The following is a 25,227-nucleotide window of genomic DNA, read 5'->3' as shown; positions in this document are numbered from 1 at the left end:
TGTGGAGAGTTGGTTTTGGTCTGCCGGATCACCTGGCCTTGCCTGCCGGCGCTCGCTGCCTAGTCCGCGCTTATGCTGGTTGGCATACGCCCTTCATCCTCAGTCCCAGGTACTTGGAGTGGCACCGTGGTCGCGGGTTCAAGTCCCACCGGTCTAGGACGTCGAAGACCACACGAGATGGACAGGTCCAAGATAGCTCTGGTTTCCAGCTCATCTTCCCTCGACCTGGGAACCTTCAATAAAGACCCTACGGGGTCCATTTCTTTGGGTGCGTGTCTGTGTGCAGGCCTGTCTTGTCAAGTAGAATTAAGTGCTTTCGCTTGTACATTGACTGCATTTCTTATAGTCGGATAACTCTGCCCTTCTGTGTTCCCCTCCCTGCCTATTGTAAATAAATATCCATTTTGTTGAATGTATCAGCTCATTTCTGTGCTTCTTTCATTGGCTTAGCACGGTGCGTGTTGGGAAATTGGGAAGCGGCAAATTGAGCATTTGGTCCGGCGGCTCTGGTAACTCCGCTCGGTTACTCCGGATCCGAGCCATTACCGCGACTCGGATCGGACAGAGTCGGCCGAGGGTGTGGTTTTCCCGATAGTTGGACGGCGTGAGTACTTAGGTAAATTGGAGTTAGACAAGTGGACCCTACCTCACGCCGACAAAATATCGGCGACCACGGTCCTGTAAGGGACCCGTGCCTTTCGGAGTTCTCCGAGAAGCACGATCTAGATTCCGGGTGTTCGGTGGAGCTGACTCTACTGCTCCACCTAGCGGTCGAGCTCACCACCGAAACTCGGCCCCGCAACAATATATTGGTCTGTAGCGTTTGTCTGTCGGTCTGTTTGTTTGTTTGTCACACGATTTTTATCCACAGTTTTCAAGCAATCCTTCTGAATTTTTTTAATGTATGTAGTTGATCGGCCAAGGACAGCAACGCTTAATTTTGGGAAGATCCGAATCTGGATCCGGATCTGAGAATTTTTTCTTAAGTGATGCTTCACCATCGAGAGATCGGGCCAAAAACTATACATAGCACAGTTTCTCAATAGGTTATGGATGGATTCGGACAAAACTTGGTGGACATGTTGGGTGTGTGACAAGGTCAAATCGATTCAGTTTTGGTGCAGATCCGAATCCAGATCTGGATCCGATAATTAATTATTTATTTTAACTGATTCTTTACCATTGATAGATGGGGCTAAAAACGATATTGCATCATATCACAAATAGTTGAGGACGGATTCCGCAGAAACTTTGTGGACATGTTGGGTGTGTGAAAAAGACTAATTGATTCAATTTTCGTGAAGATCCGAATCCGGATTCGGATACAAATAAAATTTTCAGGTGATTCTTCACTATTGAGAGATGGGACCAAAAACTATGTAGAGCATGTTAGCTCTAAAAGTTTTGGACGACTTGTGACAAAACTTGGTGGAAGAGTTGGTTAGGTGACAAGAACAAGCCGATTTGATTTTGGTTAAGGTCCAAATTCAGATCCGGCCTATCAGTATCAGTGGCATACAAAATGCAAACTGTTCAGCCTGACGGAGGTATGTGCTCTCTCAAGTGTTGTTCTCGTTTTCTTCTGTTACATCTTTACTTGATCCATTCTTTGTTCAGACCTGGTCACTCTAACTTGGATATGCTGGTAGAGATGCTGTTACATCCTGATCTTTCATAGGTGCCCTCGTTATGACGTCATAATCGCATATGTAAAACGCAACATCCGATCAGTACGAAAGTTTTCGAGGGTCACCTCGGGATAAAAATGGTACATTTTTTTTTATGACGTCATCGTTCACGTGATTCGGCAGCCATTTTGTTGTTTTTTTCAACCTTCAGAAAACTCTAAAATGACTTAACAGATTGAGGTGAAACTGTATACGGATGACCACCTATCCATGAGGAACAAAAGGTTCACACATATGATGTCATCAGTTACATGATTTGGCAGCCATATTGGATTTACCCTAAAACCTATAAAAAAAAATCTTCTTCTCGAGAACAGCTGGACAGATCGAGAGGAAACTTCACATAAATGTTCCCCAAGGCATTGGTGTCCAAGTTTGTTTTGGAATAATTGATAGGTCACATGGTTTGACAGCCACATTGGATTTAAGAAAATATTAAATAATGTTTTCTCTGGAACGCTTAATCAATCGACATGAAACTTCACAGTTATGATCTAGTAGTGATGGGGAATACGTGTTTTAAATTTCAACTTGATCGGAAACATGGTCTAGCAGCCAAAATTATTTGATTTTTTGATCTTGGTTCTTTTTGATTTTTTTGATATATATTGTTGTGGTTACCAAATTCGCAAACCACCATTCAGGTCCCTTAGGTGAGGTATCTCGGTAAGTACATGTGTAGTTAGGCCCAAACCCGTTGTCTAGTGGGAATACATGTCATTTATGCGAGCTGCGACTCTTCAGGATAGCCGTTTTTCTTTTACTATCTTTATTTTGGACCAACCGCCATGATTACCACCACAACCACAACATCAACCACCAACCACAACGCCGCTTCACCACAACCGCCACGACCTTCCCGTCACACCTCGCAACCGTAGCATCGCCACCGTTCTTGCCCCGCTGTGGGTACCGGTGTTGGACTCGTGCAGGGCGCGCGTCGAACAGCGTGTACAAAATCACGGATTTTGTGCTTCAAAAACGGATCAAAAACGACACACGCCCACTTTTTGCCGTCCAATCGGTGAGCGAGGGACGATTTGGCCCCGCCTCCAGGACGATCGATATATGCAAATTTGTGGATCAAAAAGCCTTCACGCCCACTTTTTCTCGGGCCAATGGGGAGCGAGGTGAAAGGTCAAAGGGAGGGGGTCAAAGGCGAAGCTACGGGGGGATAAAAGGACCGTGTTCGTCAGTCAGGAGAGTCGGTCGGAAAGTCGAGAGTCGGAGAGTCGAGAGGCGGAGAGTAGGAGAGTCGGTCGGAAAGTCGAGAGTCGGAGAGTCGAGAGGCGGAGAGTAGGAGAGTCGGAAGCAGAGGGTCAAGACTTCGCGGGCGGTGGAGCTGCTCGTCGTTTGCGTTGGAGTCGGAACGGAGGGGACGGAGCTGTGGAAAGGCGGCGACACCAGACGAGGGGGTGCTCGCGTCGTGCAGGGAGCTGCACCCGAGGGAGGCCGACAGCGCGACCTGGCCGAGGTGGAGACGCACACCAGGGATAATAAAGATCCTCTATACCCCGAGCATCAGCAACCCCCTCCTGTTTCCCCCCGCGCTGAGATAGTGCGACCAAGGGGGCCCCTTTCCCACCCCCTGCCAGACACTGCCCGCGGGGTTGGGGCGCCATCGCCGCTCCGCGTCTCATCACCAGACGGGTAGGCGCGACCCGGTCTCGGCCTCAGGCCCGCCTCATTCTTGGGGATTTCTTTTCCTTGGTTTTGGGTATGTGTTGTCGGCGCCGTCTGTGAAGTAGAATTGTATAAGTGTTGCCGTGTGCTCGGTAGTCGGTATTAGCTCTGCATTGTCTTCGCTTTTACATTTGCTTTTTGTGTAAATGGAATTGTGTTTTCTTTTTTTTGTGTGCTTTTGGTGGAATTGAATGTGTGCTTCCCGTGTGCCGCGAATAAATGTGCTTTGTGTTGAACTGTTCTCCCGCTTCGCTTCGTCTTTTCCTCTATTGAATCCCCATCTTGCTTCACGTAAAGGGTTGGTAGTGGGCTGAATACGCCCGATAATTAATCGAACCGTCGAGGTCGACGATAACACCGCTCGGTTATTCTGATAGTACGGAACGGGTCGCTTAAGTGGCCCGTGTCCGAAGTCGACCTGCGGCGAGGTGCGATCGCCCGGTCTACCCTCCGCGTGGGTACTTAGGTAGGTCGAATTTGGCGAGCAACCCTATCCCACGCGGGGGCTGATTGGCTCGATCGCGGTGAGACCGAAAGGTCCACCCGTGACTGGTTCCCGGCGTTAGTCCGAGAGGGTCACGACTGGATTGTCCGTCCGGTGGGCGACGTGCCGCGATTCGAGTTACGTGGCCGTCGGCACGCCGGCGGGCGCGAATACCGCAACAATATATTTTTTTTTTTTTGAATAAGGCTCACTTGGCTGTGCTTGGATGGGTTTGAGGGTAGAGGAGTAGCAGCTGAAATGTGAATCCTATCCAGGTTCTTCCAGATGACTTCATCTTTGCTTTTAGCTTGTTTGCATTCCTTCTGATTACTCCAATGCAGGACTACCTATTTGGTCTTCCATTTGATTTGCATTGAGTTTATTTTAATCCCATTCTGAATTCAATTGAATAATATTTTTTTAAAACGTCATGGGTCAAGGTCAGGTGTCCGATCAAAGCGGGACGTCTTACCCGGTTATCACTGCCAGCAGTCATAAAGTGGAAGTTCTAATTATGTCTTATTAATTACATAACACAAAACTACACAAACACCACATAAAACAAATCCTGGCAAGGTTCTGCAATCTCTGGTTGCTCTTTTTCTTGTTAATTATTGGAAGTACTGCACAATAAAACCTGTATACTCACAATAAAACCTTAGTGCAAGCACGTAACGATGTATACCATCTCAGTGGGTTACACTCCAAGAGAGTGCAAGCACGTGTGGATGTATACCATCTCAGTGGGTTGTACTCCTTGGGACTAGCCAAGTACCAAATATAATAAAATTCTCTGATGTAATGTACTTTCACGTTGTGGCAAGTGAATTGATCAGTGTCTGTCATTTGAATAACAGGATTTGCATCGAGTCGGTTAAATGGTTGATTAAAAGTAAATACAGGACCAAATAAAACGTTCGGCAATAACTTCCACAACACCACCATGTAGGCTTTGTTGTGTCTCTGTGTTGTCATGAGTGTTTTTTTTTTACATTCCGAGAGGAGGTGAGTCATGTTTTCTGTTTTACTTTGAAGAGAAGAGGTCAGAAGATGATGTGACGGCAATCGGTAAAATGATTGTGGCGTCATTCCTTCCTTGTAATCCCTTATCATTCTTTCCTACCTTTTTTTTTTAAATTCCATCCCGACATGTTTTTTCAGTTAAAAAAAATATTTAAAATTCTGATGTAATAATAGGAGTTCTCTTCCAAGGAATTTTGGATTAGTCCTACCAAAGCTTCAGCTATTATTACCAACCTATGGTTGTTTGTCACACAAGGAAGCAGTATGTACCATTTTTAAAGTATTCGGCATGACTCAGCCAAGGTTTGAACCACCAACCAAACAAACTCAGAGCAGATGCTCTAACCATCACACCACCTAGCCTATAATCACTACATCAATGAATAATACAACATTGATGATACAAAAATGTTCAATGCAGTCGACAAAGCAGAATATAAGACAATCAAGTCAACTGCACCAGCATTTCACAAAAAATGGCTAATCCACATGGTGAAGGCAGTGTGATGTGATCGATCATTGAAAAAACTTGATTCCAAACGAATTTGCGAAACAATAAAACAAGAGAGTTTGGAGAACACCTTATCGCACGCAGTCTTGAGAAAAAGGGACATGGGTATAGGGTCTTTTAAGCTCTTACTTTGTGTTTCTGAACACGATCTATATTTCCTACGCGTCGCCATTTTGTCTGAAACTCGATATTCCCTTACGCTGAAAGAGTGAGCAGCAAATTTGATTGGTCGAGATGGTGTAATATTTTTCCAAGTACTGCTAAACGGACGGTTTTTGAAAGTGCCAAGGCGATTTATGTTCTACAGTGGTCAAGTATAAAATTAAATTTAAATAAAATAAAGGTTTTGAAGGCTGTAGAAAAAAAGGCTAAGATGAAAGATGGCACCGCCACACTCGGCAAAGTGATGCTCAGCTCACGTCAACCCACACAGACAAAGAAATCTTGCCACAGCTTCGCGTGTCCCTGAAGAACTATTTGCACCACTGGATGGCGCTTCACATCGTTGCAGTTGGTCCAAGGCCGAGGCCTCGCATGGGTGCCGTGTGGCTTGAGCTAGGCCAGGGCAGCACCATCATTCGGGTAGTTCCGCAAGCGACTCAGGTGGCGCCAAGGGTGGGTGGGCACTGTGACCCACTTGAGGCGCATTCCCAGGAGGAGGGTTGAATCGTGACTCATCCCCATCCTGGGGTACTCGCCAAGGGGACTCGTCCCCATTGCCGCTGTGCCTGATATTGCTCATGTAAATGTGCAGGTAGCAGCATGAATGTCAATTGGAGAAATTGCTTCCTGGACTTGCTGTGCTGCGATGAGGTGGCCATGCTGGGGACTGAGCAGTGTCCCGGCGACAGTTATTGGCCTCACAACTAAGCTCTTCACAACTCCGCCTGTGATGTGCAAGCCAGCACATTCACTGCCGGTCCCATGCCCAGATTAAAGGAGGAGGGTTGGCATGAGAAAAGGCATCTGGCTGTAAAAAAATATATATTTGCTGAAACATGGAAAGCAGATTCTGAGGAATGTGGTGCATGGTAGGGCATACCCCATATGTGATGCGCAGAAACTTTGCCCGTTTTCTGCAACAAATTGGGAAGGGCTATCATATGGATGCAGTTAAAAAAGCAAGTGTGAGAGAGGAGTGAGAAGGTACGGGTGGCCAAATTGAACGTGGGACAGATGACTGGGAAAGGCAAAGAGATTACTGATGTGATGGAAAGGAGGGAACAGATTGTGTGTGTGCAGGAAACAAGATAGAGGGAAAAAGGTCAGAGACATCGGGGGTAGCTTCAAACTCTTCTACAGTGGTTGAGATGGGAGGAGAAATGGTGTTGGTATTATGTTGAAAAAAAAAAAGTGGTGGAGGTGGAGAGAGTGACAGAGTTATGAGCATGAGTTTAGATGTTGTTGGACAAGTGATCAATATGATCAGTGCTTATGTCCCTCAGGTTGGATGCCAAAGTGGTGAGAAGGATGTATTTTGGGAGGAGATGGATAGAGTGAGGGCAAAGGTAATCGGGACAGAAAGAAGGTTGGTGGTGACTTCAATGGGCATGTTTGTGAGGCAAATGGAAGTGTGGAGAGAATGTAAGGTTATTTTGGAATGGGAAAGAAACAAAGAAGGAGAGCAGCTTTCTGATTTTGCGGTTACATATGATATGGCGATAGCAAATACATTTTTCAGAAAGGACAAGAACATCACATCACATCACATATAAGAGCAGAGGTGAAGTTTCATATATAGATTGTATTTTGTGCAGAAGGGGTATCAATCCTTGCTTTCCCCTGCTGTACATATTCCTGTGTAATAAAACATTTGCTTGTTGTTTCACACACCTTTTCCTCATCTTAATTATAAATGTACCCAGTTTATCCTGTATTTTCCTCCATTGGTCCAGTGTAGTCCGCATGTAGTTAGTTAGGCAGTTTTACCCCAGTGATTGGCTCTTGTTAGCCGGTGCATACTTGGCAGCTCTGCTCGGATGCACATGGTACGGTAAGTATCACACAAGTACACATCGAGGGCATGAGACTCCCCCTTGATGCGGCCGTCCACAGGTAAGGTACCACGTGAAGTAGTGAAACCCTGCCAGGATTGGCAGTACCAATCGGCGTTCGTGGTTGCTTAACAATCCGCCGGAGAAGGATCGGGTGTTCGGGAGGAATTTGAGCACTTCCCCTCGTGGTGAAACTTTAACCCCGGATCCATAACAATATCTTTAGAATTATGAAAACCAGAGAGAGAGTGCATCTAAAGATAGCTCCCAGATAAGAATGATCAAAAGTGAGGAAAACACAGTCCGGAGACATGATGTGGAGATAAAGAACAGATGGAAAACATACTTTGACAAACTGCTAAATGAGGAGAACCAAATAATTCAGAGTGTAGAACCTGCTGCAAATCAAGGAATAACAAGAACCATCCAGAAGGAGGAGGCAGGGAAAGCATTAGCGATAATGAAGAATGGGAAGGCAGTTGGACCAGATGGGATACCTGTTGAAGTGTGGAAGGTACTGGTTGTAGGAGGGTGTTGACTTCTTGCTACAGCTGTTGAGGAATATTTATGAAAAAGAAGAAATGCTGAATGAGTGGAGAGAAAGTATATTGGTCCCAATTTACAAGCAGAAAGGAGATGTGCAAGTGCGCAATAACTACAGAGGCATCAAATTGATGTCGCACACAATGAAGATCTGGGAAAGAATTATTGAGAAAAGGTTGAGGGAGGAAATGATGGTCGGAGAAGAGCAATTTGAATATATGCTAGGCGGGAGCACTGTGGACATGATTTTTACCCTTAACAGATGGTTGAGAAGTGTAGAGAAGGACAGAAGGATCTACATTTGGTGTTTATTGATTTGGAAAAAGCCTACGATGGAATGCTGTGACAAGAGTTGTGGAATTGTTTGAGAGAGAAAGAGATGCATGCCAGAGAAGTATGTGAAGCTGATCCAGGATATGTACAATGGGTGCTCTACACAAGTGAGAAGCAGTGTTGGAGTGACGGATAGTTTCATGGTGGAAGTCGGTGTACATCAAAGTTTTGCATTGAGCTCATTAATATTATGATGATGGATGTTCCGACAGTAGATGGGAGAACACAGGCACCATGGAGCATGCTGTTTGTGGATAACATCGTATTGTGTGCTGAAAGTAAGGAAGAGGTAGAATCGAAAATGAAAGAATGGAGGAAGGCATTGAAAGATCGGCATGAGGATTAGTCGGTCAAAGACAAAAATGAATGAGATGAACAGTGTGTAGTGAAGAGGTAGAGAGAAACGGAATGGGCATGTGATGAGAAAGAATGATGAGTATGTGGGGAGAAGGATGATGACAATGATACAACATGAAAAGAGATGGCAGGGCAGACAGAAGAGGAGATGGAGTGATTGTGTGGAAGTGGACATGAAGGAGAAAAGTGTCGATAAAGAATGGGTATACGACCGACCCGAATGGTGGAGCAGGATCCGTGTCAGTGAGTCCACTTGAAGTGGGTTAATAATGCTGTTGAGGAAGAAGAACAAGAATGGCTGTAGAAGAAAAACAAAAACCTTCTTCGGACGTTTACCGCCGTTAATGCACCATCTATTGCATCACCATATTTAACACGTTACATTAGTTCTTCATGCCTGTTGTTTGTGTCCTTTATGACGTCCCGAAAAACAGTACGTTTCCTGTTTGGATTGATTTTCAATTTTGACTGCCAGAAAGTGTAAAACATTATCTTATGCCTCTGTGCATGCGATGCGCAATCGGAATGAGAATCCATACAATTTGCCAAATTCAGAGCTTTAGTACTGCTAAACTGCAGGTTCATGGTCTGATTCTTTTCTACAGTATTCAAAATAAAACAATCAATGGCAATTAAGTCGTTTTTCACTCATAGACTGACGTTCAGACCGACACAGCCAAAGTGTACCAATTCTGACCCCACTTTTCGCTTCGCACGTTTGGGGTAATAACTTTTACCATTTTTACGATATAATTTTATCATATGACAATATGACTCTAGAAGATTTTGGTCATGTAATAAAATAGCACAACTAGATGGAAACCAATGCAGTTGACAAGTAGACTCACACTCGTTAGAGCACATACCTCCACCAGGCTGAACAGTTTACGTTTTGCATCCCACCGATAGGCCGGATCTGCATCCGGACTTTAACCCAAATCTCATCAGCTTGTTCTTGCCACCTATGACCTACCCAACTCATCTACCAAGTTTCGTCCGGATCCGTCCACAACTTATTGAAATATCATGCTATGTATCGTTTTTGGCCCCATCTCTCAATGGTGAAGAATCGCTTTAAGAATACAAAAATTCTCGTATCCAGATCTGGATTCAAATGATCACCAAAATATAATCAATTAATCCTCGTCATACACCGAACACATCCACCAAGTTTAGTCCAAATCCGTCTCCAACTTTTTGAGATATCGTGCTGACAGACAGACAAACAGATGGGAGTGAAAACATAACCTGCGTCCACCTTCATTGGCGGAGGTAATGAACAGTGCGTATCCCAAAAACTCTCATCAATTGAACTGGCAAGGGACTTTACCATACAGTATACATGTTACACCAGGGATGAACTACTGTCCTTACACTTGTCCTGTAAATGTCCATTCTGTTGAAAAATTATTCTGCACTCATTTTGTCCATAGACTATACTCCTATATTTTTCATCATCTTAAACATCTCCTCCCACAACCACCTCCTTTCTAATGTAAAAAACAAGTCATCTCTTTCAGCTGCTCTTCATAGCTTAGTTGAGCTAGCCCCAGAAACAGTCATTGTTCTACGTTGTACCACCGCTATGGCAACTATGTCCTTCCTCAGAAGTGGTGACCAAAACTGTACACAGTATTCCAGATGAGGCCTCACTAAATTCGTGGCACAGAGGTTTGATTTATTTGAGTAATTTAACCCGCTTGTGTTCTCTCAGGTTGGAGGTCAGGTCAGATCAGGTATGGGAGCATGCACCAGAGCAGCTGTGTCCACTTTCCGCCAGTACTCCAGGGGCCTCCATTTGGCCATCCCCCAGGCAGATGCCTGGCCCATCCCCATCTCCTTGAGATGCTGATCAACCTGCTGCAACAACGAGGAACATGGTCGGCCCATTGGCCTCTTCCACTCACGAGACTCCCCAGCTGAGAGAATCTGGTGAGCAGGATCAGCGTCAGGAAAACGAGTCACATGTCCATACAGCCGCAGCTGATGCTCACGGACGATGCAGGTAACAAATCTCATTTGAGTCGCTCTCAGCAACCGCTCGTTGGACACAAAGTCTGACCAGCGATAGCCAAGGATTCTCCGAAGACACCTGATACCAAAGGAATTAAGTCTCTGTCTCAGATCCTTGGATAGAGTCCAAGTCTCGCATCCATAGAGCAAGACTGGAAGCACCAAAGACCTGAAGACTCAGACTTTCGTCCTCCCGTACAGATACCGGCAGCACCACACCACATGATCCAGTGAATCCATGACTCCCCAGGCCCGACACAGACGTCTATTGACCTCTGACTCGCAGCCAGCAGAGACATGAATATCACTGCCAAGGTAAGTGAATCTCTCTGTGACCTCAACATCCTCACCACAAACAGGTACAGACAAGATAGCAGCATCCAATATGTCATTGAAAGCCTGGTCCTTAGTTTTGATTGAGGATACCCGTAATCCCAGGGGCTCCAACTCCTCATTCAGCACCTCGAGGGCCCCCAAGAGGATGTCTAAAGTCTCCGCAAAGATGACTGCATCATCTGCAAAATCAAGGTCCGAGATCTTGACATTGCCAAACGATGCACCGCAACTTGATCTCTCCGACATCCTCCCTAAAATCCAGTCCATACAAGTGCTGAAAAGTGTGGGGGCAAGTACACATCCCTGACGAACTCCAGTAACAACTGGAAATAAGTCAGAGATGGTACCACCACACTTCACAGCACTCTCAGTACCAGAGTAGAGTTCAGACATCAGATCGATCAGTTTTGGTGGCACCCCACGAAGACCAAGAATCCTCCAGAGGACATCCCGATTCACTGAATCGAACGATTTACAGAGATCAACATAGGCTGCAAGCAGCCCCTGCCGAAACTCTCGTCTGCGTTCGGTGAGGACACGAAGTGCAAGGATACGGTCACTCGTTGACCTCTTTGGTGTAAAGCCTGACTGCTCTGGACGCTGGTGCTCAAGCAGATGGTGGCAAACCCTATCAAGAATTATCCGAGCAAAAACCTTGCCCAGCACTGAGAGCAGCGTCACCCCTCGGTAGTTGTTGCAGTCTTGGCGATCACCCTTCCCTTTCCAGAGAGGGACAACAAGGCCCTTCTTCCAGTCAGTTGGGATGATGCCTGTGTTCCAGGCAGAGCACAGAACTGCATGCAATGACATGATGCAACATTTCCCCCAGCCTTGAGAAGTTCAGCATGGATGCCACAGATCCCTGGAGCTTTACCCCATTCCAACCGGTTCGCCACAGCCTGTGTTTTCACAAACGAAGGTGGACCACAGTTGATTGGAAGGTCAGCAACAGGGATTGTAACACCCCTGACGTCCAACTTGACGGCTGGTGGATCAGCCTGGTACAACCGCTCAAAGTAATCGGCCCAGCGCGCCTTCACTTCGGACTCCTGTCAAGAGCCTACCACCCTCTGCTCTAACTGCAGTTCACCGAGGGACTGGCTTGGATGAACGCAATGCGCGAATTCCCCTGTAAGCAGGATGAGAATCACTTGATCACAGGTGATGCTCTACCCACTCACAGATTCCTCACACATTGGCCTCCTTGTCCACCCTTTGCGCACGTAAAGTTTTACGCCTCAGCTCCCTGAACAGCTCAGCTCTGACATTCAGCCTGGCCCTGCGACTCTGGTCAATGTTATCCAGTGTCCCTTGGGAGACAAAATTCTTCTTCGCCCTACAGTGAGTTCCAAGATATCCACTGGCAATATCAAAGACCGTGGTCTTGAAGGCACTCCACAACTCTTCAGAGTGTCCTAAAGCACCCAGACCCCCCCAAATCTCCACTTCTCCAAATCACCGCAAACTCCTCAGCTACCCTCTCATCCTTGACCTTGCCAACATCCAGCCTCGGCTGGGATGGTACCATTCTCCTGGATTAAAGGTGCAACTTCAGAGTTGCTACAACAGGCCGGTGGTCAGTATTGAGGAACTGAGCACTCCGGTAGACCGTGCAGTTCTGGATCATCCTCCAGCGACCATCAACGAGGCCATGGTCAATCTCCTTTGCCACACCGCCAGCGTTGGAATACCAAGTCCAGCGATGGGCCCGTGGGCACTGAAACCATGAACCAGCCACCCTAAGTCCATGACCTCTTGCAAAGTCAAGGAACTTAGTGCTATTCTGGTTCACATTTCCAGACCCATGGGAACCAACACACATCTTATAACCATCCCTATCAGTTCCAGTCGATGCATTAAAATCCCCCCAAGACTGGAGGTGTATCTCGCCTGGGGCACTGATCAACCACAGACTCGAGCGTGGCATCGAATGTGTCCTTCACAGTTCGATCACTTGCCTCAGTCGGAACATATGCAGAGATTCTTCACTTACCTCAGGTTCTGTAGCCTTGGTTCGCGGTCCTCGTACTAAGCCCACACCAGCGCAATCTCGAGCTGCGCTACACCAGAGAGATCTCGACCGCACTCAGGGCTCAGCCCAGGGCTCAACAGTGACTCATTGATAGTCCAGCAGACTAACAAAACGGGGAGGGATAAAGCTTGGCAGTGACTGTGTGCCTCCCAGGTTTATCCCTCCCCACGGACCCGCCTGTCTGTCCCGGCATTGAGCTACCTGCTACCTGGTGTTCCCAGTGGCAGGCCTTTCCAATTCCCACAGCACTCTGCCTTGCCTACCTCGGCGGCCATTACAACTCAGTACCATATGTGAGCTGGCATCGTTGATCTTGATCTGGAGTTCCACAAAATTTTTATCAGCAATTTACAGGGTCATGCATGAAGCACTGTTCCGTCGAGAGCTCACTTACCTCCCTTCCCTGTCTGACATTACCTGACAGGAAGGGCACCTACAATTTACAATCTTAACCCTACGCTATTCGCCTCTATCGAGTACGACACGTTCTTCATTAGTGCACGTAAAAACAGGACAAAGCAACCTCACGTTTCCCTTGTTACATTGGAAAGGTCGATCCAACATGAGCACACGAAGCATGTAAATATAACAGCTCTGACTAGGGTCACCCCCCCAAACACATAAACATATGTATCCACATGCAGCTGTTGTGTGTGGACGAGTTAATGCTCATACTGGCACACCTCAGCGAACCGTATCTTGGTTGAAGGGCCGAAATGGGATGATGCTGAGCCACTGAGGACCTCAACGGAAGACCCAGTCAGCGAGGCATGCTTGTTGCCCAGGTGCGTTTTGAACTTGCTTATATACAAGGCAGAACGGGTGAGGATAACAACACTTATAAGCAACTACTGAAGTGACCTCGTGCTTCGGGCATTGTATTCACAAAGGTGGTGAAATAAGACAAACGAAACGTCTGATACAAAAATGTAAGGGGATGTTCATTTACTTTTAAAACCAATGCCATAATTACCTGTCTTGCTCTGGAATCACTGCATGAGTTTTTTGCCATACTCATACAGTCTTGACTTTGTATATCTGAAAGATCATTACAAAACATCATTAGTATCATCGTATTAGCATCAGAATGTTGCTCGATTTTCACTTTTGGTGTGAAGATGGGGAATGAGAAGCACTGGCATGGGCCTTGAATAACACAGCAGCCAAAAACAGAACACGTGAAGGATGAGAACGTGTGCATGGTGGGTGGCTACCTCATCAGGTAGAAACGGAAGCAAAAGGCAAATCATGTGGCAATTTAAAGTCTTGCTCATTTATCATCAGACAAAAACCACCTCCTCATGTGAGTGGAGGCTGTAGATGCAAACAGGTAACGCTGTAATAAGCCAGATCTCCAAAAAATCAACACAAAGTGTAATGTGTGGAATCACAATGACACGTACTTCCAAGAAAGAAAAGAAATGAAGTCTGCTGTTTGGATGGGTCATAAAGTGGCCGAATTGGTGGAGCCACCATCGGCCTCGTGGAAGGTTGAGCCAGGAATCAAACGAAAGAATATCTATAGCTGTCATCTCTGTTTGATTTCTTAATAACCCCTTCCTACATCTCATGTCTTGTCTTGTCCTTATGTATCTCCACTGCATACCCCGCATCAGCAATGACAGAACCATTTGGAAACATCACTTGCTGTGCGAACAAAATTGGTGAGATAAAGCCCAGCCATTCTCCCTTTACAGTAAACCCCCTGATGGAATCCATTAGTGTAATGGCCTCTGGTCTGGATTAGACAACTTTCCCCCTGTATATATATATATATATATATATATATATATATATATATATATATATATATATATATATATATATATAGCAATTGCAGCTAATTCCTGCAAACTGACTCCCTTTAATATATTTGCTCAACAACACTTTATATCTGTCTCGACCTCCCAGCTTCATCGTCGATCCATTTTTAAAACGATTGATTCCATTGATGTGTTAGATCATGTGAATGTGGTGTTCTACTTCAATTTGCTTCCCAGTATTCTGGAGGGGTAAAATATGCTGTGTGGCATGAAAGGGTACAAGTTACAGGCTGTCATGTAAGCTTTGCAATTTTATGCTGATTTTGTTGATGACACCTGGTGGCATAAAACAAGTGGTGTCCAAGACCGATGCTTCAAAAACTGAGCTTGCATACTTCCTATTTGGGATGTACAAAATAGAAGGCACCAGCAACTATTATAACTGTGCAGCAGGCAATGCTCACGTTTGACGTTTTGATTGTGCCTGGTGTTAAGTTTAAAAAGAATTTTAAAAAATACTCCCAGGAATAGAGGAGTGGTGTGGAGGGTGGAAGGATATGGAGCCTCATGTGACTTCAATAAGCAGATGATGAGACCTAATGTGGTCTCTAACCCAGTAAACATTCATGATTGTCCTTGTGTTCTTTTAACCTTGAAGTTCTGCCCAATGGAACGTGTGCTTCGTGACAGTGGTGGATTCATGCTGTGCTGTGAACCATCATTGGAGATATTACCGCAGCTGTTCTGGAGTCAGCACAAGAAGAAAGTCGCAAAGGTTTTCCTGGAATGGCGACGTTTTTCAAAAACAAACACAAGAACCATGCTTGCATGGTCCCTGTACTTATTTCCTGCAAACGACATTTTCATGTTGGCTTGAGTATAAGAAATCTTCAAAAAACGACTTTATATACAACCTGTGTGCAATACTGTCAAACGCATGCATATTATGTGATGATTGCTTGGAGAGGTGAATCTTTCGTCTTTAACTTGTGTGTCATTCCACAGGTTTACACTATTCATGGAGACAGATGGCCTATGAAACATGTTTCATGGAATGACAGATCAAGGTCACGGACCAAAATAATGATGTATTCATACAAAGACAACGTGCTGCGAGATGACAATACCATGTTGTGAAATAATACGTTGCACAACATGTCAATGACCCTGGCATCGTTTTTCCTTGGCCAGCACAATTCCCCCGACATCAATCACATCCACCACATCGACGGTTTATGGGACGTTTTGCAATGCCACATTGCGACTCATCTCTTGTCTTTTATCCTTTCTGTATCAATTATGCACAATGCTCACAGACGAATAGTACTTCAATCGTGTGTCATGGCATGTTCGACCTGCCATATGGCCATAAAACGGCTTTATGATGTCATAATAGCAAAGATGTGCTATTCCACGAGATCTTTCACGGAAGTGCTCATGATGCTCTTCCATGAGCCGAGACTCTGTATTCATTCTTTCATGTACCATACTCTAGGCGGAGTGTCGGTTCTGCCGAAGCATCGTCTTTGGCAAGTGTTACAATCCGAGACAGCTCGCCACTCCAACACAAAATACTCAACTGAGGATTTGGGAATTTGGAATTTATTGAAAGTTCCAGCGATGGCTCGCCCACTCTTCGAAAAGTACACCGTGGGATTTTTAACGTCCACCAACTCGTGCTGACTCAACGTGGCTTTATCATCCATGTAAAAACAACATAAGAAAGGATTAAAGTGAATCAATTGCATGCTGTGAAATCTTGCAATTTATTACTAGTGAAACATTTCATACTATTTTTTTCTTTGGCCTTCTACATTCCTCAACGTGGAGGATGAGATTCATGCTGATCACTTGTGCTTGGCGATCAGATTACCAATAGGCTGATAAGTGCTAAGAACATATATGAGGACACTTGACAGGTCCATGCAGATAGAGGTTGTGACAAGTTCTGTGTGGCATTCTCCTTTCCCTCCTTCATTTGTCGTAGGCTTCCAGTTGCTGTTACTTTACCAGGTCAGCAACGTCCTTAAGGCTTCACTTCTAAGTATTCCGATTTTGTGCAAGGAGCTCCCAATCCTAATGTAAAATGTGAAAAACAGCAAGATCGATCTTGATCTTATCCTTACATTTGAGCTTATGTCTACAACAGGGTAAGAGCAGTGTATTAGCTGCCGAAAGAGAATGGACTTTGGGCTTCTGGAGTCTTCCATCCAAAGGATGTGTCCCACCCAATGGAGTCTGTGACACTGCAGAATGGTATAGATAGTGTACATTTTAGTACGCTGCAGAATCTGGATGATTAGAACATCATCGTTCCAGGTGATGTGTACAATTTTCCTGAAGCAGTGGAGGTGAAAAGCATGAGATGCATTTTCTTGTTTTGCAGACATTGTCCAACATTCACAGCCATAGAGCAAAGTACTTAGTACAAAGCAACGTTCTTCTTTGATGTGCTGTCCTTCCCTCTGTGTTCACTCTCTGTCGAGTAAATTATTAAGATAGAATGAAGAAGCCAAACAAGCCAATCTGGATCTCGTTCTCTTGTTCTGTCATTCTCTCATTCTCTCTCTCTGCACCTCTCTCTCTCTGCACCTCTCTCCCTCTCTGCACCTCTCTCTCTCCCCCCATTCTGCCTGTTTTCACCCCCTTCAATATTTATTAAACCGTTTCTCACCATCAGTATGTTAAATCTGCAATGAAGTTTGTTAACTTGGCATTATAATCACAGTGTGAGTTTGGAATTGGCGATAAGGAAGTACTCTTTAGGAGGCTATTAAAATATCTCGACATGATCCCCTGGGCTTGTTCGGCCCCAAGTCCTTAATAGCTCAATATGTCGCCTACTCTTGGAGAAGAACGTTATGTAATCTTTAATGTCCACCAACTAATGCTGATAGACAGGATGTTCAGTTTTAAAGTCCATCTGAGGGATGGCACACACAATAATAAATCACCACACTCAGAATTGAGAGGACAAAGCGCACATAAACCCATGTCAGGTTGGCATCTAATGGGGGAAAAGGGGGGGGGGCAGAGATTTCTCCGATATTTCCTCCACTGACTGCTGAGAGAAAAGCAATGTTATACTCAGGCTGCCTGGGGAAGTCATGTCACTTCCCTCAAGGTCACTGGCTCTGTCTGAAGTCTAGTTCGGTATTGTCTAATATATCTGTCTGAAGTCTAGTTGGGTATTGTCTAACATCTCTGTCTGCACGCGACAGCCTCATCATGGGCTGACAGGATGACCTGGAGGTACGCACACTCACCTCTAAGCTTCCTAGCATGGGTTTGAATCTTGACACAGCTATAAACTGTCATCTCTGTGTTTCACAGACAGGTGTGTGCTCTCTCTCTCTCTCAGATGGACGTTAAATGGGAGTCCCGTCTGCCAGGATTAGTTGGTGGACGTTAAAGATCCCACAGTGTACTTCACTCAGAGTAGGCGAGCTATCGCCGTCACCCTGAACAAATTACAAATTCCTGCCCTAACCAGCAGAGGGAATTTGGCCCACCCTAAGCCAATGATGCTACCCCCCCCCATAGTCTTGTGCTGCATATGAATGAAGAATAAGAGGCTTCTTCATGAGCCTGAGGACCTGTAAAAAAAAAAAAAATTAATGGAGCCCTTACAAAACAATTTACAACTTCTAAAGGTTGTTGTACCTCTCTCTGTCTCTGAACAAGTCACAATGAATATGTTCATTTTTCTTTCAGCAAAACAGTCACATGACCACAATGTTATGACTCGTACAATTTTGCTCAAGTGTAGTGTCTGATGGTAACAGCACAGTAATTAAAATGTTTCCAAAGAAGCAGATGTTGAACTTTGTTTGCAGATTGTGGGCACAGCAGGAATAAAAACACCCTTCAAGACTTGTTTATTCGTTTCTAAGAGTCACGTTTAGTTCTCCAGTGAGTCAACGAGCATGTAGTAATAGTGCTGCGCAGCACAACCTCAGATAACCTTGACGATGCGTGTCAACCTCGACTGGGTTAGGGTGACGTGGGTGGCTAAATAAAAAACCTGTTTTTATTTTACTTTGTAAAAGTTTTTTTTTCTGAGATGGAGCAAAAGTTGAGTTGCTTCCGAAGCAACCTCTTAGTAAAGCTTGAACTGGGTGGTTTGCCATTGCCTTCACAGTGGTAGGGCAGGAATTTCCAACTTGTTCAGGGTGCCGACGATAGCTCGCCTACTCCTCATTCTCATTTGTGTGGCAGCATAAGGCTGGGAGTAGCACCAGTGGCTGAGAGCACGGCTGTGCCGCTGATGCAGTGCCCCTGTTCCCTGTAAACTGGTACTCATTTCGTTGGCCTCAGAAGGATGACAGGCTGAGTCAAATGCACCTGGTGTTATTCAACAGCCCAACAGGGGCTTGAACTCAAGACCCTAGGATCTTAAGGAGGAGGAGATTGGGACCATACTCTGTGCAGAGCATTGGTGCTGCTTCAGCAGTCTCCTTGGCTATTGGGCACAATCCTGGACGGGTCGCCACTCCGACACAGTATACCAGCAAGCTGGCACTCATTTTGCCGACCTCGGAAGGATGACAGGCAGAATCAACCCTACCTGGTATTAATTCAACAGCTGAGCGGGATTTGAACTCAGGACCCAAGGATCCCAAGCCCACCACCCTAACCAGTAAGACAACACCAAGCCGAGCTTGCATTATCTTTGTGAAGGATACTCTAGGGTCTTTAACATCCACAAACTAATGCCGGTAGACGGGTCACCCAGTTTGACGTCCATCTGAGGGATGACACACACATTGATGAATCACCCTACATGTGAAACACCAGGATGACAAGTTCGACAGCTGTGTCGGGATTCGAACCCAGGCTAGACAGTTCAAAGGTGAAAGTGCATACCTGTAAAATAATTAATCCACCAGTCCGAATACCCAAACAGAAAAGGCAAAAATAAAAATCACGTGATGACTTCACAACACACGCTCAATTGGTTTGTTGGTGTTCCCATTTGCACTAATGACTGATTAATCAGGGAACCGGGTTCAAATCCCAGAAGTGACATCCATGCATTACTTCATTGTCTAATGACGTCGTTTTAATTCCTGAGTCGTACATCAATGCACAGGTGGCCTGAAAGTCGCTTTACCCCTCCCAGTAAATCATTCGTTCTTAAAAACTCTTAATCCAACACAGTACACAGTACACAGGTTTTATTGTGCGGTAATTACAATAATTAATCAGTTATTGTATCTGGATGCACTCCATCATTCTCCTGAGTCAGTGTTGTTGCATATCACAGTGGGGGAGGGCGGAGGCAGGTGCAAGACATTAAGCACAGGTAAAGCGACCTTGAGGCCACCTGCAAACGAAATTGAAAATAAACATAAAATTAATGCTTTAGACTTTAGAGTATGGAAGGGGACGAGCTGACATGCTGGCCGAGATGGACACACACTCACCTCTAAGCTGTTTATAACCTGGGTTTGAATCCTGACCCAGCTATAAACTATCTTCCTGGTGTTTCATCAACGTGTGTGTCGTCAGTTAAACTGGGCATCCCAGTCTACCAGCTCGAGTTGGTGGATCTCACTGGAGCCACGAAGACTCACAGTCAGCTAACTATCACTGGCACCACAGCCAAATCCCTGTTCTATAAACCACTTAGTCAAACGTCTGGCCTGGCCAGCAGGTTCATGATAAATGGGCCAAAATTTTCCCCTGGCCAACCCCCAAAATAACTTGGGTATAATTGTGACCATTAAAGAACAAGAAGAGTAAATGAGGTGCTGCACTCCCATACTTTTACCCAAGTCTCATCTACCTCCCTTCCAACTCATCCCTAAATTGCAAACCAAAATCCTCTCCTTTCTCTCCGATCATTCTCTCTCTCTTTTCTTTCTCTAATTATAAATGTATCACTCACCAGTCACCCCATCAACCATCTACCTCAATAATCCCCCTCCCAATATCCCCAGGTGTACTCCCAAAAATCTCTCCCACTCTCTTATCCTCCTTTGTCTCCCATTGTCCCCTCGACTCTTCCCTCGCTCTATTTAGCACCTCGAACCTCTCCGTGTATTGGTAATGTATAGGTGAGCCTCTAGAATCCAGACTTTTCCTTTGTGTACAGTACAGTTTGAGTTTGGGTGCAGCTTCAAGGAAGAGGGAACGGAGTTGATTGCGGTGAAACATTAATTAATTTTTTAATTTGTTTAATCTGTTAAGAATTTTGATTTTTATGAAAAATGACAAAACCACTCGCACCTAAAAGCCTTTTTATGTCTCATTGACCGTTTCAAACGAGGATAAGTAAATGTTTTTTAATTAAAGGAATTATTCTCCGAAGAAAAATGTCAGCAATTAAATTAATAAATAAAAAGATCCGAATTGGAAAAATATAATAAAGAATAAATAATCATTTGCTTTCAATGACTATTTGTCATGGATGAAATAACTGACCCTTGTAAAAGGTGATTTCCGCTGCACTCCATTTTCACTCCACGTGATCAATACAATGACTTCATTCCAGCTGTTATAGATAACTCCGACCCCACCTTACAAAACCCGATAACCCTTACCCCACCTGACAAAACCCGATAACCCTTACCCCACCTTACAAAACCCGATAACCCCTACCCCACCTGATAAAACCCGATAACCCCTACCCCACCTTACAAAACCCGATAACCCTTACCCCACCTTACAAAACCCGATAACCCTACCCCACCTTACAAAACCCGATAACCTACCCCACCTGATAAAACCCGATAACCCCTACCCCACCTTACAAAACCCGATAACCCTTACCCCACCTTACAAAACCCGATAACCCTACCCCACCTGATAAAACCCGATAACCCCTACCCCACCTGATAAAACCCGATAACCCTACCCCACCTGATAAAACCCGATAACCCTTAACCCACCTTACAAAACCCGATAAGCCTTACCCCACCTTACAAAACCCGATAACCCTACCCCACCTTACAAAACCCGATAACCTACCCCACCTGATAAAACCCGATAACCCCTACCCCACCTTACAAAACCCGATAACCCTTACCCCACCTTACAAAACCCGATAACCCTACCCCACCTTACAAAACCCGATAACCCCTACCCCACCTGATAAAACCCGATAACCCCTACCCCACCTTACAAAACCCGATAACCCTTACCCCACCTTACAAAACCCGATAACCCTACCCCACCTTACAAAACCCGATAACCTACACCACCTGATAAAACCCGATAACTCCTACCCCACCTTACAAAACCCAATAACCCTACCCCACCTTACAAAACCCAATAACCCTACCCCACCTAACAAAACCCAACAATCTTACCCCACCTTACAAAACCCGATAACCCCTACCCCACCTTACAAAACCCGATAAGCCCTAACCCCACCTTACAAAACCCGATAACCCCTAACCTCACCTTACAAAACCCGATAACCCCACCCCACCTTACAAAACCCGATAACCCTACCCCACCTTACAAAACCCGATAACCCCTACCCCACCTTACCAAACCCAATAACCCCTACCCCACCTTACCAAACCCAATAACCCCACCTTACAAAACCCGATAACCCCTACCCCACCTTACCAAACCCAATAACCCCTACCCCACCTTACAAAATCCGATAACCCTTCCCCACCTTACAAAACCCGATAACCCTTCCCCACCTTACAAAACCCGATAACCCTTCCCCACCTTACAAAACCCGATAACCCTTCCCCACCTTACAAAACCCGATAACCCCAAACCCCACCTTACAAAACCCGATAACCCCGAACCACGAGCTGGTTCATTGACCTTTCCTCCATACCCCACCTCACCCAAACTATCCTGGGCCAGAGTTCCATCCGTATTGTAATTACGTTTTTGAAAAACCATTTGTTCAATGAATGTATAGAAAATAGAAACACGAGTCACGAATCCAGAAAAATCATCTATTTATGTTCATTACGTCATTCTGGGATAATTAAATAAACATCGTCACCGCCTGTGAGTTTATACTTGGACAGTTTGGAGATGGCTCGATGGGCCCTGATGGACAGGCCTTTGTGTTCACGGTTCACACACCTTGTTTATCGGGTTTTATAAACACACCTGGACGTTCCTTTTCCTTCTCCTGTCGGGCACACCTGGTGGTGACGTGAAATTGGTGTGAAATGGTTTCTTCATCCTCAACTTCTCACCACAAAAACAATTCACAGCACTAAAACGCAGACAGAAAATGGAACCAGTCAAGAGGGCTCGGAAAACGGACATGAAGTCACAGCGACAGAAGGAAACTGACGGCAAGAGTTGAGCAAACGTTAAAAGTCGTGAGATAGACGGTGTAACATCAATCAGGTTAGAATCCGGGGAACCAAGGCCCGCGCCGCATGACTCGTGCACTTAGTCTGTTAACGCCATTAGAGGGGGAGGCGAGACGAGAGGCTCGCACTCTCTCCATTACTGAGCACCAGGTGCTGGGGTCGGGCGACCCTGACCTCGGCTTCCGACTACATTTCCCTCAAACGGCGCCTTTTATCTTGTCTCGTTTTGAAATTATTGTTCATCTATTAACCACGTGCTGCTCCGTTCACCCACTGGCACCCGGCCACTCATGCGGTCACACACCCATTTACTAACCCAACCACTCACCCATTTACTAACCCAACCACTCACCCATTTACTAACACAACCACACACCCATTTACTAACCCAACCACACACCCATTTACTAACCCAACCACACACCCATTTACTAACCCAACCACTCGCCCATTTACTAACCCAACCACTCACCCATTTACTAACCCAACCACTCACCCATTTACTAACCCAACCACTCACCCATTTACTAACCCAACCACACACCCATTTACTAACCCAACCACTCACCCATTTACTAACCCAACCACACACCCATTTACTAACCCAACCACTCACCCATTTACTAACCCAACCACTCACCCATTTACTAACCCAACCACACACCCATTTACTAACCCAACCACTCACCCATTTACTAACCCAACCACTCACCCATTTACTAACCCAACCACACACCCATTTACTAACCCAACCACACACCCATTTACTAACCCAACCACTCACCCATTTACTAACCCAACCACTCACCCATTTACTAACCCAACCACACACCCATTTACTAACCCAACCACACACCCATTTACTAACCCAACCACTCACCCATTTACTAACCCAACCACACACCCATTTACTAACCCAACCACTCACCCATTTACTAACCCAACCACACACCCATTTACTAACCCAACCACACACCCATTTACTAACCCAACCACACACCCATTTACTAACCCAACCACACACCCATTTACTAACCCAACCACTCACCCATTTACTAACCCAACCACACACCCATTTACGAACCCAACCACACACCCATTTAATAACCCAACCACTCACTCATTTACTAACCCAACCACACACCCATTTACTAACCAAACGACACACCCATTTCCTAACCCAACCACTCACCCATTTACTAACCCAACCACTCACCCATTTACTAACTCAACCACACACCCATTTACTAACCCAACCACACACCCATTTACTAACCCAACCACACACCCATTTACTAACCCAACCACACACCCATTTACTAACCCAACCACACACCCATTTACTAACCCAACCACTCACCCATTTACTAACCCAACCACACACCCATTTACTAACCCAACCACACACCCATTTACTAACCCAACCACTCACTCATTTACTAACCCAACCACACACCCATTTACTAACCAAACGACACACCCATTTCCTAACCCAACCACTCACCCATTTACTAACCCAACCACTCACCCATTTGATGACACAATCACTCCTAGTTTGCTCACACAATCCTTATCCACCCGCTGGATCACGCAATCCCTCACCCGCTGGATCACGCAGTCACTCACCCGCTGAATCACGCAGTCACTCACCTGCTGAATCACGCAGTCACTCACCCACAAGATCACACAGTCACTCACTTGCTGGATCATGCAGTCACTCACCCACGATATCACACAGGTACTCACTTGCTGGATCACACAGTCACTCACCCACTGGATCACACAGTCGCTCACCCGCTAGATCAGGCAGTCACTCACCCACGAGATCACACAGGTACTCGCTTGCTGGATCACACAGTCACTCACCCGCTGGATCACGCAGTCACTCACTTGCTGGATCACGCAGTCACTCACTTGCTGGCTCACGCAGTCACTCACCCGTGAGATCACGCAGTCACTCACTTGCTGGATCACGCAGTCACTCACCCGCTGGATCACGCAGTCACTCACCCGCTGGATCACGCAGTCACTCACCCGCTGGATCACGCAGTCACTCACTTGCTGGCTCACGCAGTCACTCACCCGTGAGATCACGCAGTCACTCACTTGCTGGATCACGCAGTCACTCACCCGCTGGATCACGCAGTCACTCACTTGCTGGCTCACGCAG

At 45.7% G+C, this 25,227-nt stretch overlaps 2 long non-coding RNA genes across 2 annotated transcripts in view; one reads left to right on the top strand and one right to left on the bottom strand.

Moving 5' to 3' along the window:
* Positions 1–5,160: 5,160 nt before the first annotated feature.
* LOC147029940 (uncharacterized) overlaps positions 5,161–25,227 on the bottom strand; it is a 40,198-nt gene continuing 20,131 nt past the window's right edge. The window contains exons 3-7 of the long non-coding RNA XR_015056143.1: positions 22,846–22,954; positions 13,971–14,035; positions 13,681–13,798; positions 8,833–8,888; positions 5,161–7,934 (exon numbers count right to left, since the gene is read on the bottom strand). This is a non-coding gene — a long non-coding RNA (uncharacterized LOC147029940). The remainder of the gene's footprint in view (positions 7,935–8,832; positions 8,889–13,680; positions 13,799–13,970; positions 14,036–22,845; positions 22,955–25,227) is intronic.
* On the top strand, positions 13,653–16,093 carry LOC147029942 (uncharacterized). Its single transcript, XR_015056144.1, has 3 exons — positions 13,653–13,782; positions 15,419–15,535; positions 15,766–16,093. It is a non-coding gene; the product is annotated as an uncharacterized LOC147029942 (long non-coding RNA).

This window comes from Eptatretus burgeri, chromosome 3 (genome assembly GCF_056783735.1).
Source record: "Eptatretus burgeri isolate ZD-2024b chromosome 3, Ebu_testis_v1, whole genome shotgun sequence".
Classification (NCBI taxonomy): Eukaryota; Metazoa; Chordata; class Myxini; order Myxiniformes; family Myxinidae; genus Eptatretus; species Eptatretus burgeri.
This window is presented reverse-complemented; position numbering and strand designations above follow the sequence as displayed.